The sequence below is a fragment of the Triturus cristatus genome, chromosome 5_1, assembly GCF_964204655.1.
Source record: "Triturus cristatus chromosome 5_1, aTriCri1.1, whole genome shotgun sequence".
Classification (NCBI taxonomy): domain Eukaryota; kingdom Metazoa; phylum Chordata; class Amphibia; order Caudata; family Salamandridae; genus Triturus; species Triturus cristatus.
Window position 1 is genome coordinate 205,232,480 of NC_140587.1, and position 16,980 is coordinate 205,249,459.

The 16,980-nt window shown below is 44.8% G+C and overlaps 1 pseudogene; it reads left to right on the forward strand.

Annotated features, from left to right (window-relative positions):
* Positions 1-572: 572 nt before the first annotated feature.
* Positions 573-16,980, forward strand: part of LOC146830641 (uncharacterized) — a 31,131-nt pseudogene continuing 14,723 nt past the window's right edge.

Here is a 16,980-nt window from a genome sequence, read left to right on the forward strand (position 1 = left end):
CATTGTAGTGGGCCCCTCCACGGCCTCAGCTGTTCTTGCCCTTGCCACCACGGGAGGGATCGCCGAAGAGTGTGCCTTGGGCCACCGGACCAGCCTCCGAAGAAGAAAGCTCCCCTAGCTTAGGATCTATCTTCAGAAGAAGCGAACGTCGATGCTCCGCTGAAAGGGCGCAGTTAGCGTTGCCCAAAAGGCACATCGCTCTCTGTGCCCATCCCGCCACGTCGTCTGTGGGAAGTGGCCAACCGGACTTCTTGGATCGCTCTGCCAACTCTATAATCTTAGTCAGTGGACCGACCACATCAAGTATCTTGTCTTGACAGGCCCTCCATGACCTATCTATCCCCTTTTTGGGGTCCTTTACGTACTTACTAAAAAAGGTGCACAGCTTTGGGTCTATCTCTGGCGTAGCTTTGACCTTGTCAGGCAGGGAAGGACGAGGGCACTCTGATCTGAGGCGGGCCCTCACCTCCTGAGAGAGTGGTTGCCTGATCTTATTACCAACATATTCAGCCACTTTCTTGTCCAGGAACCATTCTGTGGAATGAGGCCTGAAAATCCCCGTAGGGTCAAACATGTCAGAAGAAGCGCCCTCGGTGTCCCCGGTCTCAGAGCAGGAGGATTGTGGGGACCAAAACCGTCCCGAATCCTGCGTCTTCTCCGAGGTGCCGTCATCATCCTCAAACTTTCCCTCCCCCCATGTCAGGGAACCCGTCTTCAGGGTCAAAATCAGTGGCGGCCTTGTCGCTGGCAATCCAGGTATCTCCTCTTCCTGGTAGGGTGCTTCTTTAAGCGTTAGCACCCTTTTGAGAAAGACTTTAGTCAGTCGACTGAAGCCCTAAAGGTGCTCCGCGCCATGCTTAGGTGCCTTTTGTGGGCATGCTGGGATCACCCCACTAAGCCCAGCCCCCCCGTCTCCCAAAATCCCCGTGCCTTTGAAGACATGGGCAGACCAACTGTCAATGCTGTTCTGCAGGGGGGCCAAAGCTTGCGCAATGGTGTGAGAAAGATGCTCGTCCACCCCTGCAGGAAGGCGTTGAGGGGGGGCCTTGTCCTCCTCAGAGGAATGTGAGGGCGCATAGTCATGTTCTCTCTGAGACAGCATATCAATGGAGGGCAGGAGCGAAAAACAAAAAAAACACACACCCGTATGATATTGTGGGCAGCCCCCTCGCTCGTGCTCCTTTTGAAGGAAGAATGTCCGTGACAAAAGAACTAAGTATCCTAGACTGCCGGTTTCACCTAGGAAGGAAAACCATAACAGTGGGCTATGTCCTTCAAATACAACCGCAGCGCGGTGTCAAGCGAGGGTTGGGGAGAAGGAGTCACGAGCGCAGAACGCTCACCTTCCCCAAGCAGCTCTGTGGATCGTTAGAAAGCACGATAGAGGCGCGAAACAGCGCCACCTAGCGCACCCGTGCGGGGACACAGAAATTGAAGTTCTCGGGCTAGAAGCCTGCCGCGCAACCTGAAATCGATGAAACTCCCACAATTGAAAGCGCTCACAGCGAGATAATCAGTCACACCAAAAACCAACCAAATATAAGCAACTACACGCCAGAAAGCCCTAAATCAAACCCCCTGAAGTGAGGAAGAAGGCATGAAGGAACTTAACTGACGAGGCACCAGTGAAGAAAGAGGAAGGACTATGCTGCTGATTAGAATATATGGACTGTCGGAATGTGCCTTGATTGGACTGTTGGTGGCCATGGTTACTCCCGGTGTTTATTGGGAGTCGTAGTTTTGTAGTGTTTTGTTTTACGTTTCTTTGAATTTGCTGTCAATAAAGAGTGAAGAAAGAAATGCATAATCCTCGCCTCCGGTCCTGCCATGGAATTCTTCTGTTCACTACAATGCATTTCAATGGGGTGCTCTCATGTACATTGGTAGCAAGATGGCTGCCAGCAATTCCAGGATGAAGTGCTGACAGCCAATCAAATCTCACGATGAGATGTGTTGTTAGGCTCCGCCCAGATATCGATATTTTTTAATTTTTTAATTTCTTTGATGCTGCTGAACGGATTTACACCATTAAAAAAAAGGTCGCTTTCTGAACCAAAAGCTACCTTTTTTGCCAAATTTGGTGTCTAATTCCGTTCAGCAGTTTGGGCTGTAGCCGTGGCTAAAGTTTCCTATGGAAATTAACATGGGGAAAATGTGTTTTGGGACCCCATTTCTTTCTCTGCCTCTGCTTTACGAATCACCCCGAAACTTTCAAGACAGGAGCTAACTGGAGCAGGCCATTAGTTCGTCAAACGGCGCCAAAGATATTGGCAAAAAAAAAAAGGTTTTTGAATAGAAAGAAGCTCCTAACTATAACTACCTACTGGTATGCATTTATTTATTTATTTCCACAACAGGCAAGAGCAAGCCATGTAGCCCTGATACCCCATCAAACTCTCCCCATCATTCAACCGTCTGACACTATCCATCAGCACTGATCTGTGCTGTTTTCCTCATTCAGGCGAAAAAGTATAATCACCGTAATTTGGTGGAGGGCTAGTGGCTGGATTCATAGGTACCTGTCTCCTTGTAACCTAAATTCTTTGATACTCATAATGAGTGCACACAAATGTTCTTATATATTTAACACGCTCAACTATGATAGGCTGTGGGGGAGTTTCATTTATCACATTAACTTTACTCTGCTGTTCTTTAGCTAGTCTAAATGCAACAAGTCATCCTCTTCTTCTTCTGTGATATATGCTATCCATACACAGCAAAGAAAAACATGTAAACTATGTCATATGCAATTGTCTCTTGAATTTAGGGTATTCTGATATTGGTAAGCTTTGAGTTACCCATGAGTAAAGACTTCAAGTGTTCTAATGCATGGAACGAGCAGGTATAAACTCATTTATTTGAGTGTTGTCAATTGGTAGTGTATTTAAAATTCACTCTACTATTTCCTAGCTATGAGTACAATACTTAGCGATGCCCAGGGAATTGTGCAGTGTGCACTTTGAAAATTTAGGAAATCATACATATTGGTGAGAATTTTGCATGTAAATTAATATTGACTTAGATGTATGCCATCTGCTTGGTACAGAGAAGTCGCAAGATTGTAGGCCTTTGAAAGTGTGAGTAAAACCAGCATTAGGAGTTTTGAAACGGTGATGATGATATGCAGATCATCCTGAAGATGGAACTTTTGATCTTTCTCAGTATGCAAAATCATTGCAACTAGGAGAGATGTCTACATGTTGTGAGTACACCTAGGCCAGTATTATTTAACAGGAACACTGTCCCTGTTTCTGCCAGGGTGCCATTTTAAACAGGTTCAGGGGGTTCCAACAGGGACCGAACATCCTTTTACAAGTTATGCACTGTCCCAAGTGCAACTGGGAATGCATTAGTGAAAGATGAATCGGCTCACTGTGGCAGCTGATTTGTCTTTCTCTGTGCGAGCGGATACCACCTGCCCTTCAAAGAGAGCACAGAGATCCCCCTGAAGGCCGGTGCAGTAGGTGACAGCACCCACTTGCACAGGGATGTCTTGGAGGTCCATGGGCACCTATTTTCTTTCTTGCAGGGATCACCTTCAGGAGATGCAGTGACTGTTTGCCACCTTTTTGTGGTGAATGGTCAGTGTGACTCCTGACTGCCTCTACAGAGGCATAGTGTTTACCTCATTAGCATCTGACCATGCCCACATGCTAATGCGAAAACCCTCTCAAATGATAGCGTGGGCTCTCCATGTACAAAACAATGCAAAACATTGCATTCATTATGTTACCGTTATAAATGGCTGCCGGCACAGCGCCAAGCAACCCTCAGTAATACTAGAGCATAGACATTTAGGTCCAGATTTTCCAGTAACCCCACTGGGCTCCAGGTTTGACTCACATCTGCTCAGCATCAGGATACCCTCTCAGTGGTGATGCATTCAGCAAATCTTCCTAACATAACATTTACATGTGCGGAGATCTCCACAAAGAGGATGTGGCGTAATGGCCGTTTGTTATACACTCCTTTGGGATTAGCATTTTTTATTGTTTCGTCTCAGGATTGTTAATTTGGGGCACACCCGCTATCGCAGTACTTTTCCCATCAACCTAGTCGCAAAATCATGTGCAAAGCCTATGGTCTTCATGTTACTGTCTCCTGGATGATACAATTTGTGACATTTCTGGTTAATCTTGACTTTTGTTGTAGTTCCACACGGAAGGAACAGAATTTTACCATCGCATTATTCGATTGGAAGCTCCACTGAAGAAGGGTTTCAGAACCCGAAATGCATTAGAAATCTCATCATTTGAACTTTTGATTTCATATGTAACATTTAATGTTATGCTTTTGATGTCTTGTTAAGATTACAAGAACAGGCAACGGTCAGTTGCATGTATTTACTTTTGAAAGTTACACATAGGCACCAGTAGGATTCACTATATTGTTTGTACCAAAAAATACAATGCTTTTGAAATTTCTACGGGTTACATTGTCTTAAATTTGGATTATATTTGTTAAAAAATATCGTTTTAAGATTTTTGAAACCTAAACTGGATTTAGGCTGTGCATCTCACAGACCTGGGTGATCCCAGGCCTTGAAATCTGTAATGGCCAGAGCTGCAAGCTTTGGAGCTGGGGGATCCAGTCTCTGCGTTGGCTCAAAATCCTGTGCTTCTGAACAAATCACTTAATCTCCCCGTGCCCACCCAAAAAAAATGTGTTGTTGTGTCATGCAACTGGTGCTCATGCAAAGCGTTCCAATACCTTAAGGTCGAGTTTGCGCTTTATAAAACTGCAAAAAAAAGAGTGTGTAGTTTTCCACATTTGTAAATCCACCTCAAGAGGTGGAAATATGGGTGTTCCAAAGTGTTTCCAGGTGGGGTTAAGCTTGCTAGATATGAATGCCTTCGAACAAGTACTTTGTGACCATTGACAAATACCTTTCATTCCCGTGTTCTCTCTTGTAAAGGTAGGAATGATACTCCTTGCAAGGGCTGGCTTGAACCCCAGTTTAGGGTGGGAAGGGGAATAAATCACCCCCAGTTTGATGAAGAGGTAGGGAAAGAGATTTCTTCATGAGGAAAAATATGTTCCTAGCGGAGAAATGAAATGTGCAGCTGCACAGGGGGACCTGTTTCCCTTGTGTATGGTTCTTTGCAATGTGGACGTCCATATGGGGCAACAGGACCCTGCTGGGAAAGCCACGCTACCTTCCCATTCGAAAGTCTGGAAATGTGAACTCTTTCCCGCCTTAATCTTTGGAATGTCTGTGACGAGCAGAAAGTCAGAATATCATGTTGCAGGTAGAGCTTTGACTTTGTGATACTGGCCTACAGCAATTAACTTATTTACCACATTTAAATATTAAAGTGTGGGATTAGTTGATCAGCTATGACACATTGCAATGAGAAATATTGCAGCATGTAATAAAGATCTAATCCAATAGCCTTTCTCAAGAAAAGTGCTGAAGGTTACTGAGGGTCCCCCATAAAGGTCCAAAAGCTTTCAAACTGTAAACTTAAAATACCTGCGTTATTAACAGGTGTTCCCACTTTTGGCATTTTAGATGAAATTAATGCCCATGCAAAAACAAAAAAATATGAACTCGCTGAGCAGTTAATCAGTGAAATCAACAGATCGGAATGGAAGAGTATTTTTCTTTATAAAATCGGTGTCACACAAAATATGATACAAATGGCGACATTGTATTACTTTTGACAAATTGTGATGTTCCCTGTTGTAGGAAAATAAAGTGATTCTAACACCAAAGTGGATTTTCAGCTTGTATCTGATTACATGAAATTCATCCAGTCTGTTTCTGAAAGGGTATTTAATTGAAGTGTCTCCTGAATTGCAGAAAATATTTGCTGACGTTTGACTTAATTCACTGCTCTGTATTTCTGTGTACAGGAAGATGATGGGGAAATGTAAATTCTCTACATTTGTGAATGGCATCTACTGGGGGTAATGATTTATTACCCTATCTAAATTAACTGTATATCATATTTGAAGAAAAAGAATAAGAAACAGGGTAATTAAGAGATTGTGCAATATAAATGTATTACTTTTGAAGTAAAAACAATGAAAGATATACCTATGTGGTCAAAACAGAAGTTGTTTTTCCACTCCTCTGCAGCTACTAATACATTTTTCAATACACCCTGTTCAACTTGTATTAGGAAACAATTCACTAGATCAAGAATATGGGGTGTGTCAGTTCCTGTCTCATAACCCCCCATTGTCCCCATTGCCTCCTAAACTTCTCTAAACTATCTTGATGCCATCACACCACATCACCGACAACAATTCAAGATCGCCTGCAGAACTTTACAAAAAATCAGAACCCATACTCACCAGCCTGACTCCAGGCTTACATCTAAACCAACCTTTCTTAGCAATCACATGCTCACAGACATCTGTATGCACATGTTAACACCTACTTACCAAACAATTAATTGACTATAGTGAAAACCTCTCTACACAAATTGGAGAAAACAATTTTAAGTTGCTCTTGCAGAAACGTGGTGGACGTGGTCCCTAATATTCCACTGTGGATTGGTCAACGGAGCCCATTGTATATATGCACTGTGTTGTAATCTGACTTATTTCCCATCTCCCCTCTCCCCCCCTCCTCTCCCTCGCCGTTTGCTTTGCCCTGTTGTAGAATGTTGGAGCGGACGCTCCTCTTAGAATGTTGACAGAGTGTTGGCATCTCACTTCGAGAGGCTGAAGGATCCGTATGAATAAACGACATCTCCTGACTAGCATTGAATTGGGAGTATTTATTACTACATTCATTTTGGCGACGATTCTAATTTTTCTTGTTTTCTCCACAGGGAAACATTTTACTTCATGTAGAACCCCCCACACTCTCCGCTGACGTTTTTGGTTGCCCTTTGGTAGTCAAAATCGAACACAACTTCCAGGGTGGAAAACAATAGGAAGGTGGATGGCCACAAACTCACAAGTGTGTGGACATTCATAAACTCTCATGGCAAACCAGGCATTGTGCAACTCACTGTCACCAGATGGTGGCATCTACTTCTGCATAACTGTATGCATGTGTGGTGCATAGTAGTAAGAGCATTGACAAACAGTATACTTTGGTGAGGTCTATGAGTTCTCAATGTGTAAAACTCCCCAGTACAAGTATTGCATCCAAGACCTTTCCAAGGTGCGCACCTGAAGATCCACTCTACAGCTTTCTCGATCTTGGGTCTCTTTTTGTACATTCTGTCCTTCTCTGGAACAAATATATTGTGGCCAAAGAAGGCACGTTTTGATAACTTTTTGAATTGTGGCGAGCCACAAACTGGGAATTAAGCATGACCTATTTCTGCAGCCCACTTCCATGTTCTGACTAGCCTCTGATACTCTTGTTTCACTTCTTCTTTTGTATGTGTGGCATGCCCTCAAACACAGATTTTAAGCTTTTTAATCTTATTACGTGGGTAACCATCTTACCCATGCTCCTCGATGTGCTCTTTCCCTCCCTGATCTCCTGTTTGTGGCAACCACTGGAGTGGAGAAGGCAGATAACAATCCCCCAGGTAGATGTTGGCAAATATGAGTCTGACTGCTATTTTGTGGATACCTGGCAGGTCTAAATATAACTATAGGAGTCCTTTTATGGATAAAAAAAATACTAGTAAATTGAACCCTCTCTGTAATGTATAATATGTTACCCTTCCTTTCCCTAGCCTAAATTTTGCAGCATCATGTATCTCGCATCAATGTGTATCAATGTTTGTTACTCTATTTTACAGATTGTGGCCTTGGACATTTATCTACTGTTTCACTGTTTAACATGCCATGTGCAAGTTCCTATCTTTTTTCAGCATATTTTAAAGAATTATTCATTCTGAAGCAGTATCTCATGATACAAGCCAAGGTCTTCAGGAATTTCATGATTTTATTAAAAGTACACACTACACAAAACAAACTCTCTTCTCCTAATACTCACATTGCTTTTTCTACCTTCATCCTGAACTGAAAAGCCAAGGCTGCCTGTAAGAGCGCCCCTGTCACTGGCGAAGTCATAACGCTTCACTCGCGCTCCACGAGTGCAGCTTCAGCTGCTGCTTCTCAGACTTTAGCTGTTGCACCAGTGGAGCACAAAAGAGAAACTTTTTAATAAAGGGATTTAAAACTGATTGGAGATATACACTATCTGTAGCACATTATTGAGCCTCGGAAATGATTTCTTTTTTCATTTTCACAATTTTAAAGCGTTTTGGAGCACTTTGAAACATTGGTGCAGCTTTGGGAATTTGATGATTATTTTGATCAGAGATACTCCTAGTGTTGAAAGTTCATGTGGGATGTATTCAAGACACTACAATTGCACTCATATAGTTCTTTGATTGAATAAACATGATCAAAAAGTTATACTTCGATAAGGTCTATAAGGGGAGAAGGATAAAAACTTACCTCAGTCAGAGTTCAATGACCTTGGACAGAAAAAGTTACTCTGCCCCCCTAAACTTGGAACTTGATTTTTTTATGTAAAAGCCATACATGGCGTTCAACATGTTATTGAGACATTGTAAAATGCATTTATATCAAATTACACCCATTTTGTAGTGTTTTCTGCACTTTGATAGGTTAATTTTTTGGGAAAACTTTTTTCATTTTGTTTATAAGGGATACTCCTAAAGTGTTGAAAATTCATTTTACAGCTGATCAGGGCACTGTCATTGCTCCTATATAGTTTTGGAATGAATAAAACAAAACAAAACAAAACATTTGTCTTACATATGAAGAGGGAAGGTTGATTTTTTTACCCCAATCAGAGTTCCATGGCCCCCTTGAACTTGGAAATTGATTTTTTAATGTAAACGCCATGCATTGTGTTCAGAATGTTATTGAGACATTGTTAAATACATTTATATCAATTTACACCCATTTGATCTTAGTGTTTTAAGCACTTTGATTGGTTGAATTTTTGGGGAAACTTCTTTCATTTGTTTTTATAAGGCATACTCCTAAATTGTGTTTCAGAGCTAAGTTATCAGGACACTATAAATGCTCCTATATAGAATCCAAACAGGCACCTGGAGGCTAGCAATAGGTACTAGACACCCCTGCTGGGTCCTTGGGTCAGGACCTAGAAATGCAACCTGACTCTAAACTCTATGGCCTTGGATGGAAAAAATTAATTTGCCACAAATGGGAGTCAAACATGTACCTGGAGGCTCGAGATGGGTCATAGACTCTCCTGCTGTGCCATCTGAGGTATACGATGTGGTCATGGGCTCCTGAACTTGAAATGTGACCTGAATCTGAGCTCTATGGCCTTGAATAGAAAAACAATTGTTGGACCCCAAACAATTCTAAATGTCACAAATGGGAGTCAAACATGTACCTGAAGGCTAGAAATAGGCCCTAGGCACTCCTATATGTCACCTTAGATATGCTTTTGGGTCCTGGTGTCCACAGGGACCCACTAACAGTCATGAGGGTTGATACTTAGAATTAGCAAAACTCGCTAATGGTGAGCACTTCTAACGAGTTTTGCTATTTATTTTAATAGTTCAGCCTGGATATCAGACACAATGTTTGAGAGAACAAGACTAAAATACACATATTAGAAAGCTCAGATCGGATGCTTTCATGGGTTGTATATACCTTCTGGACAATATGAAGGTTGCTTTCACATTTCAGGCAGGGGAAAAACCTGAAATCTTACCCGATTTTGAGCTCCATGGGCGTGTGGAAAAAGTGACTTTGTCCCCCTTTACCCCAAACACATCAAAAAGTCACTCATAGCACCCAAAAAGGCACCTGAAGGCTAGAAATAGGTCTTAGAAACCCCTGCTATGTCATCCAAGCTATACTATGGAGTCCTAGAAATGCGACCTGACTCTGAGCTCTATGGCCTTGGATGGGAAAAATGAATTTGACCCCTAACATATCAAAATGCCACAAATAGGAGTCAAACATGTACCTGAAGAGTAAAGATGGGTCGTAGACACTCCTGCAATGCCATGAGGGGGGCAAGCTGAACTTTAACCATGCTTGGAGTTCCATAACCTCGGACATAAAAGTGACCTTGTCCCCCTGAAATTGAAAATGTAAATTTTCAACTTTATTTGTACGGCTATTCATTCTGTTTCATTCATTGTGTGTTTATAATGCTGTTAGGCAATTTTAACGCTCATTTATTTTCATTTTAATCCATTTTGAGTGCTTGTTAACACTTTGATGCACCAATGATGTATTTGGACTAAGGGGCTCATTAGGATGGCGGGCGGAGGCACACCCGCGGTACTGGCGTTGGCAGAAAACGTCCTTTTCCGCACTCCATCGGCGGTCCTCGCGCTTGCCATATTACGATGGGCAAACATAGCCCATTTTCCGTCCGCTGCGGAGTAAGGGTGGGCGTAGTTCGCGAAGTAGCACTTCGCGAAGCTACGCAAAGTGAAGTTCGCACTACGCGAGCTACGCGTAGCACTTCGCGAACTGCGTAGTAACATGTTCGCACTGTGCAAGATGTTGTTTTCAATGATTGCACAGTGCGGACAAGCAACCGGCACTGTGCAATCATTGAAAATGGCATCTTGCACAGTGCGAGCTGTAGTTTTCTGCTGCTCGAGTAGATTTTTACTCGAGCGGCAGCTTTCTCAACGCGAACTGGTAGTTTCTCATCGCGAGCGGTCGCGAGCATACGCGACCCCTCGCAATGAGAAACCTCGCGTTGGGAATCTCGCTGGGAGGTTTATTTTCCATGCTCGCGATCGCCAACTTGATGTTGCTGATCGCGAACAAGGAAAAAGTCTCGCCGGGATGTCATTTTGCTTGTTCGCGGTCGCCAACTTGACGTTGAGGACCGCGAGCAAGCAAAAAATGACAGCAGCACTACGCAACACTACGCTACGCGTGTTCACACTGTGCTACGTGCAGTTTGAGTAGTGCGAAGTAGCGCGAACTTCGCAAACTACGCGAGCGTAGCGTAGTGCTTCGCCCAGGCCTACTGCGGAGTTACGTGAACCACCAGAAATCACCGCCGTGTGGAATGACGTCCCATCCACCGTACAAATCATGATGCCGCTAACAGCCCATCATCCCGCAGTCTCTGCTGCGGGATGCAGCAAATCTTCGGGTGGCTGGATTCTGTGATCCAGCCACCCGAAGATTTGCGGTAGCACTACAGTGGAGAGCAAAACTTGACTCCCGGTCCCCTCCACGTGGTCCTGAGCGCTATGGATCCAGCTCTTCAAGCCTTTCCGCTGCTGTACCTCATCAACTACCATCAAATAAGACACTGCCATGGACAACGCTGCAGATACGCAAAAACACACCTCCACATACAACCATAACACACAACTCCTGTGCTGACATACGGTTCCTCTCTACATCAGACACTCTGGTGGGGACCGGAACACATCCCCCAGTGTACTCACACATGTCCTACCTGATAGAAACCCACACCTCCGCATCAGGGTCGACCATCAGCCGCGAAATCACTGCAATGTCCCGGGAAAGTCACAGCAGCTATGAAGACGCGGGAAAACCTGCAAACAATGTAATAGGCAGGGTCTGCCCCAGGCAAGGGCAGTCCACCCAGATTCACTGGGCTCCGCGGTCACCCTTCCCATAGTACGCATTCCACACCCATTTGGGCACATGCTGTGTGCCTCTCCTGTGCCTCCCCTGCACAATTAATCAGCCAGGTGTAGCCAGACCTCTCACCTCACACATCAAATGACAGGGAGATTGACTGGGAAGGTGGGGGTGAAGAGGAACACCCTGCACAGAAACTCAGGGCTGGTCAACTCTCCTCCTCACACCTGCCTACAACTCATGTGAATCAAACTGAATATAATTAAGAAATGAAGACTCACACTGCATATGAACATCCACTGAACTGTTCAAACTGCCTGTCAAGTCCCTCGGAAAGACCCCACACTGACACTCTGCCACATACTCATACCATAGGCCAGTAGCAATGGAGGACAATAAATGGGCCAGCCAAAAGTGAAGTGGACAGTGCTGGAAAGCCATGGAGCAAGCCACATAGCATGTGTACATCACATGCAAGATAAGGTACATATCACACCATCCTTAGGCCATCAAATTAGATATGGGTGGCACAGTGAGTAAAATTAAACCAAAGTGACCTCTGTGCAACAACTCCGGGACACATCAAGGCAAGCCATGCATAGGCACAGGCATAATAGGAAGTCTCAGAAGTCATACAGTGACCAGCCACACATCTGTGTCAACTCACTTGCCATGTGTATGTCATCAGCACAACACACATGGCTCACTGTCACACTCCCTGACTGTCAAACACAAGTAGGACCTTCACACATGCCCCTCACCTACCCACCTCACACCTGCAACACTCAACACTTGTGTGAAACACACACAATGGTGCAAATGATGTCCTGTGAGTTCACTGACAACCAATCACACTCACTGTGGTGCATCCACAAATATCAGACTAACACTCAGGGATGCCTGAAGCAAAGCTGACACTAAATCAATAGCCAAACACAAAGCTCACAAACAACATCCACAGAAGTCCAACAAGCCCAGCCATTTGCATCCAAACAGTGGAAAGGCAATGTGACCCTAGACAGAACAGGAATACACAACATTGTCACTCTGGACAAATGCACAGACATCATACCCCAACACAAACAAGAATTGTATCATCAAAAAAGAATCATGAACAATAACTGTGATCAAGGGGACAAATCAGCTAACACACACATACACACCACAACAGTCATCAAGTAAACATGGTGTCATGGTGTACCACAAGCATGCACATGCACAATCCTGACAAGTGACAGGCCCAAAATAGAAAGGACAAACCACTAGTGTGCACTCAAAACAAGTCCATGAACATGAATTCACATTGCTGCATGTGACATACACACAAGAAATGCCCACTACACATGCAACATACATATGAATGTATCACAGTGCACTCACATACAATGTCATGCAAATAGAACATGACACACACATTGCTCCTGTCAGCAGAAAGAGCCAACACAAGCAAAACACTGCCTACATCCACAACAGAACACCACAACAGAGGCACATACCAATCCATCACATAGAAAACTCAGCTGGGCATCGCACATATACTGACACTGACAGCACTGCATGCACACCAAGCAGTGTGTGCACAACTACAAAACCAGTAGCACACATATCTGAGTGCCACACCATGAACTCCAACAACAAAAATCATCGCAGCACAAAGATAACATCACACTCAGGAAGAGTAGCAGTACCTCAGCAAACACACATACACCTTAGCCTTCACCCACAGATGCACATCTCATGGAAACCCAGATGCAAACGTGACTAGAGGACTGTGATGCTCAAACACATGCACTGCACATGAGCAACCATGACTGCAAACCAGTAGGAGAAAATAACGCATAACTAATTGTGAAACTGTCCTGAGTGGCACATTGGTCCTGTACAGATCATCCTCACACAGCATAGGGTCACACTATGAAGTGGTGGGGTGGCTCACACACTGGTAAGACATGGGGTAGAAGACATGAGATTTTGAGTGGCGTGTACATCAGTAGTGGACAGGTGAGGGGTTTACAGTCCACAAACACATTGAGCAGTAACTCACAATGTGTAGGCATCAGAATCACCTATAGTGGATCGTATGACGCCACATACCACATAGCATACTGGAGCCAAAAATGGGTCAGGTGACAGCAATGCATGAGAAAACTCACAAACAATGTCAGTGTGGCTGAGCAGGTCTGCACAGTGAGCACAAACAGACAATACACATGGCTGATCTACAAAACACAACACAGACTTGGCAGTCACACACTCTGCATACTCACAACTGGCAGCAACAACAAGTAGGTATCCCCCAGGAGTGCAAGGATACACCAACCCACTACACAGTGCTCAACCTACAACTCCTACATGTGTCCACAATCTGAAGCACATGGTTGACAATTTAAACAAACAGGCACTCATTACCTGGATCATACATATGTGTAGTTGGCATTGCAGGGGCACACACACATCAACACTACTGACAATGACAGCCCATTCACACATTCAAATGTACCCATGTGACTATGAAGACAGGCCTACACATCAACACTGCTGTTCGCACATCAAGAAAGATACCAGAGATATGATGGACCCTGGCCACCCCACAAGTAATCCTGTGGATAGAATTCACCTCTTTTGTGGTATTGCAACATAGCATGACGTGTACAATTTAGCAAAGCTGAGCATAGAATGATTAGGATAAGAGTAGATCACCACAGACAACCATCATTGCACCCTCAAGCCTCAGAGTCAAGAAGAACAAAAGTGCCTGTCACCTCTGGCAAACTCTGAAAAAGTAAAACAAGCAATTTGCAATGTTAAAGTGGGATACAGAGCATGTATCACATGAAACCATACCCCTAAATAAAACATTTTATTTATCAAGGACATTTGTATATATATTTGTATATTTGTGGGGTATTTATAGAGCGCGACGTTCGCTCCGGAGGGAGCATCTTGGCGCTAGGGAACCTAAGTGAGCCAGTGCAAGAGGATTAGATGGAAGCTTTGGAGTGATCGTCCGGGAGATTAAAGATCCAGGTCTTTAGCAGTTTTCGAAACGGTTTTTCCTGGGTTTGTTGTCTGAGGGATTTGGGTAGTTTGTTCCAGGCTTTGGTTGCAAGGAAGCTGAGGGTCTTCTCGCCCTTCGTTTTCAGATTGTATTTGGGGAGAAGAATGAGGTTGTCGTTGGTTGAGCGAAGGTGACGGCTGGGCAGGTAGTGGGGGAAGCGTTTGGTGAGGTATTTAGGGCCAGTTTTGTTGTAGGCACGGAAGGCTATAATCAGGATCTTGAAGAGAATCCTTTTGTGAAGGGGGAGCCAGTGAAGTGAGCGAAGTGCTGCAGAAATAGAGGATCTGCGGGGAAGGCCCAGGACAAGACGGGCGGCTGTGTGTAGTACGCTCTGCAGTTTTTGGATGGTTTTCTTTTTAGCTCCTGCGAGCAAGCCGTTGCAGTAGTCCAGTCGCGAGATAATGAGTGCTACTGTCACCGTCTTTCTGGCATCGATGGGAAGAAAGTCAAAAAACTTTCTCATGGATCTGATCATTCCAAAGCATTTGCCTGCGACGGTTCTGGCATGCTGATCGAAGGAGAGGTCGGAGTCAAAGGTAACGCCGAGGTTCCTGGCTGACGAAACTGTCTGGGGGGGGGCAACAGAATTGTCAGGCCACCAAAGTGATGGACAAAAGGAGATGTTAGTACCGATCGGAAGGATTTCCGTTTTGCTCGAATTGCATTTCAGGTGGTTATTGTCCATCCAACGAAATACTTCAGTCAGGCAGTGTTTTAGGTTGAGTTCAGCTTTGGTGGATAGTTTGTCTAATGGCACAATGAGCTGTGTGTCATCGGCATTGACAAAGCAGACAAAGCAGACAACAGGAGTAACTGTCTTTATTACATAATACTAGGCCTTGGTGGTGAACTTCGCTCCATTCATGGTGTTTGTGGAGTTTTCTGCACTCGGCACTCCACGGAGTTCAGTAAACTCTGCTTTGCGATGTGCAGCGGAGTTTTTTCACTGCTCGCGATCACGAATGGTAAGTTCGCGATCACGAATGGTAAGTTCGCGATTGCGAATGGTAAGTTCGCAAGCGCGAGCTGCCGCTTGGGTAAATTATCTACCCAAGCATCAGGAATACCAGCGCAAACTGCAGTTCACACTGCACTCCGCCACTCGCAGAGTTTTTTTGTAACTACACCCAGGCCTACATAATACCCAGATAGGCATCAAAAGTAGAAAACAGCAAGGCCATTGGTCAGTCTAAAATCAAAGTTTGTACATGTGTGCATAAGAAACTGCACAGGGAATGGGTAACACTGTCCACTGCCATGGGCATCACTACAGCTCCGGGGATACAAATGGGCAGTCCAGGCACTGCTGTGGGAGAGATGGTGTTGGGAGGGGGACTTTGCCTCAGATTTGGCTGTCATTTGAACTGGGAGGTGGCTGACCATTGTGACTCCGCCGACCAAGGAAAAGGACGCCTCACCACTTCAACGGCACAGCTCACGATCCCTTCGGTCACTGCAGCTCCGGTAAGACGCGTGGCCTCGTAGAATTTTCCCGCAGTTGCTTGGCAGCAAGTCACGCTCCGTAGTTATTTAGTTTTGAAACTAAGCGTCGATGTGCGAGGAATTCAATTAATTACTCAAAATCTAAGTAATCACTCCCTCAATCGTCTCCAGACAACGTGACTGACCTTTGGATACGTTGAATGTTTGGCTGGGGGTTCACACTTTCAGTAAACTTCACGCTTCCAAATGTTCTGAGGAAAAACTCGTTACCAAACAAGCCTTTCAGCACTTCTTCTGTTTGCTTCTTCTTTTAAAGGGTGGATCCCATCCTCGTCGCCATTTTTAAGAAATACGAACACCTTCTTCACAGTGAAGTTGAGTCTTTATTTAAGTTAATACACAGAGACCCCCTAGCCATCCTCTCAGCTCCTCAGCCAAGATTCATCTGTCGTTATACACTCCAGATTCCACAGAAGAACCCTGTTGCCAGGCGCTGATGGATGACCAAGAAAGTACTACAATACAACAAGTGTCACTTGAAGGGCTTTTGCGCTGTGTCTGTTTTGTGTTTTGGGGACCGTGTCTGTGCTCTGGGCCGCTTGAAGTGCTGCTGTTGTGTGCTGCGTGTGAAGGACTTGGCGCCTGAGGGCTGTGGCGTGTGGGCACTCTCATCAGGTGGTGCCACAGGCAGGGTGGTTGCTGAAGGGGCTGGATCTGGACTGGCAGCCTGTGACAGCTGAATGATTGCTGTCACTGTGGAGGGCAAAGAATGGACATTTCTGTGTAGCCCACCCACGTCAGAATGAATGCCCTCCATGAAGGCAACTACCTGTGCCAACTTCTTGTCATGATTGTGGAAGGCATTCAGGAGAGCCACCTGACCCACACACAGCTGGCGCAAAAGGTCCACCGCCTCCACACTGAGGGCAGCAGGGGAGACAGGGGCAGTGGCACCTGGGGAAAGGACACTC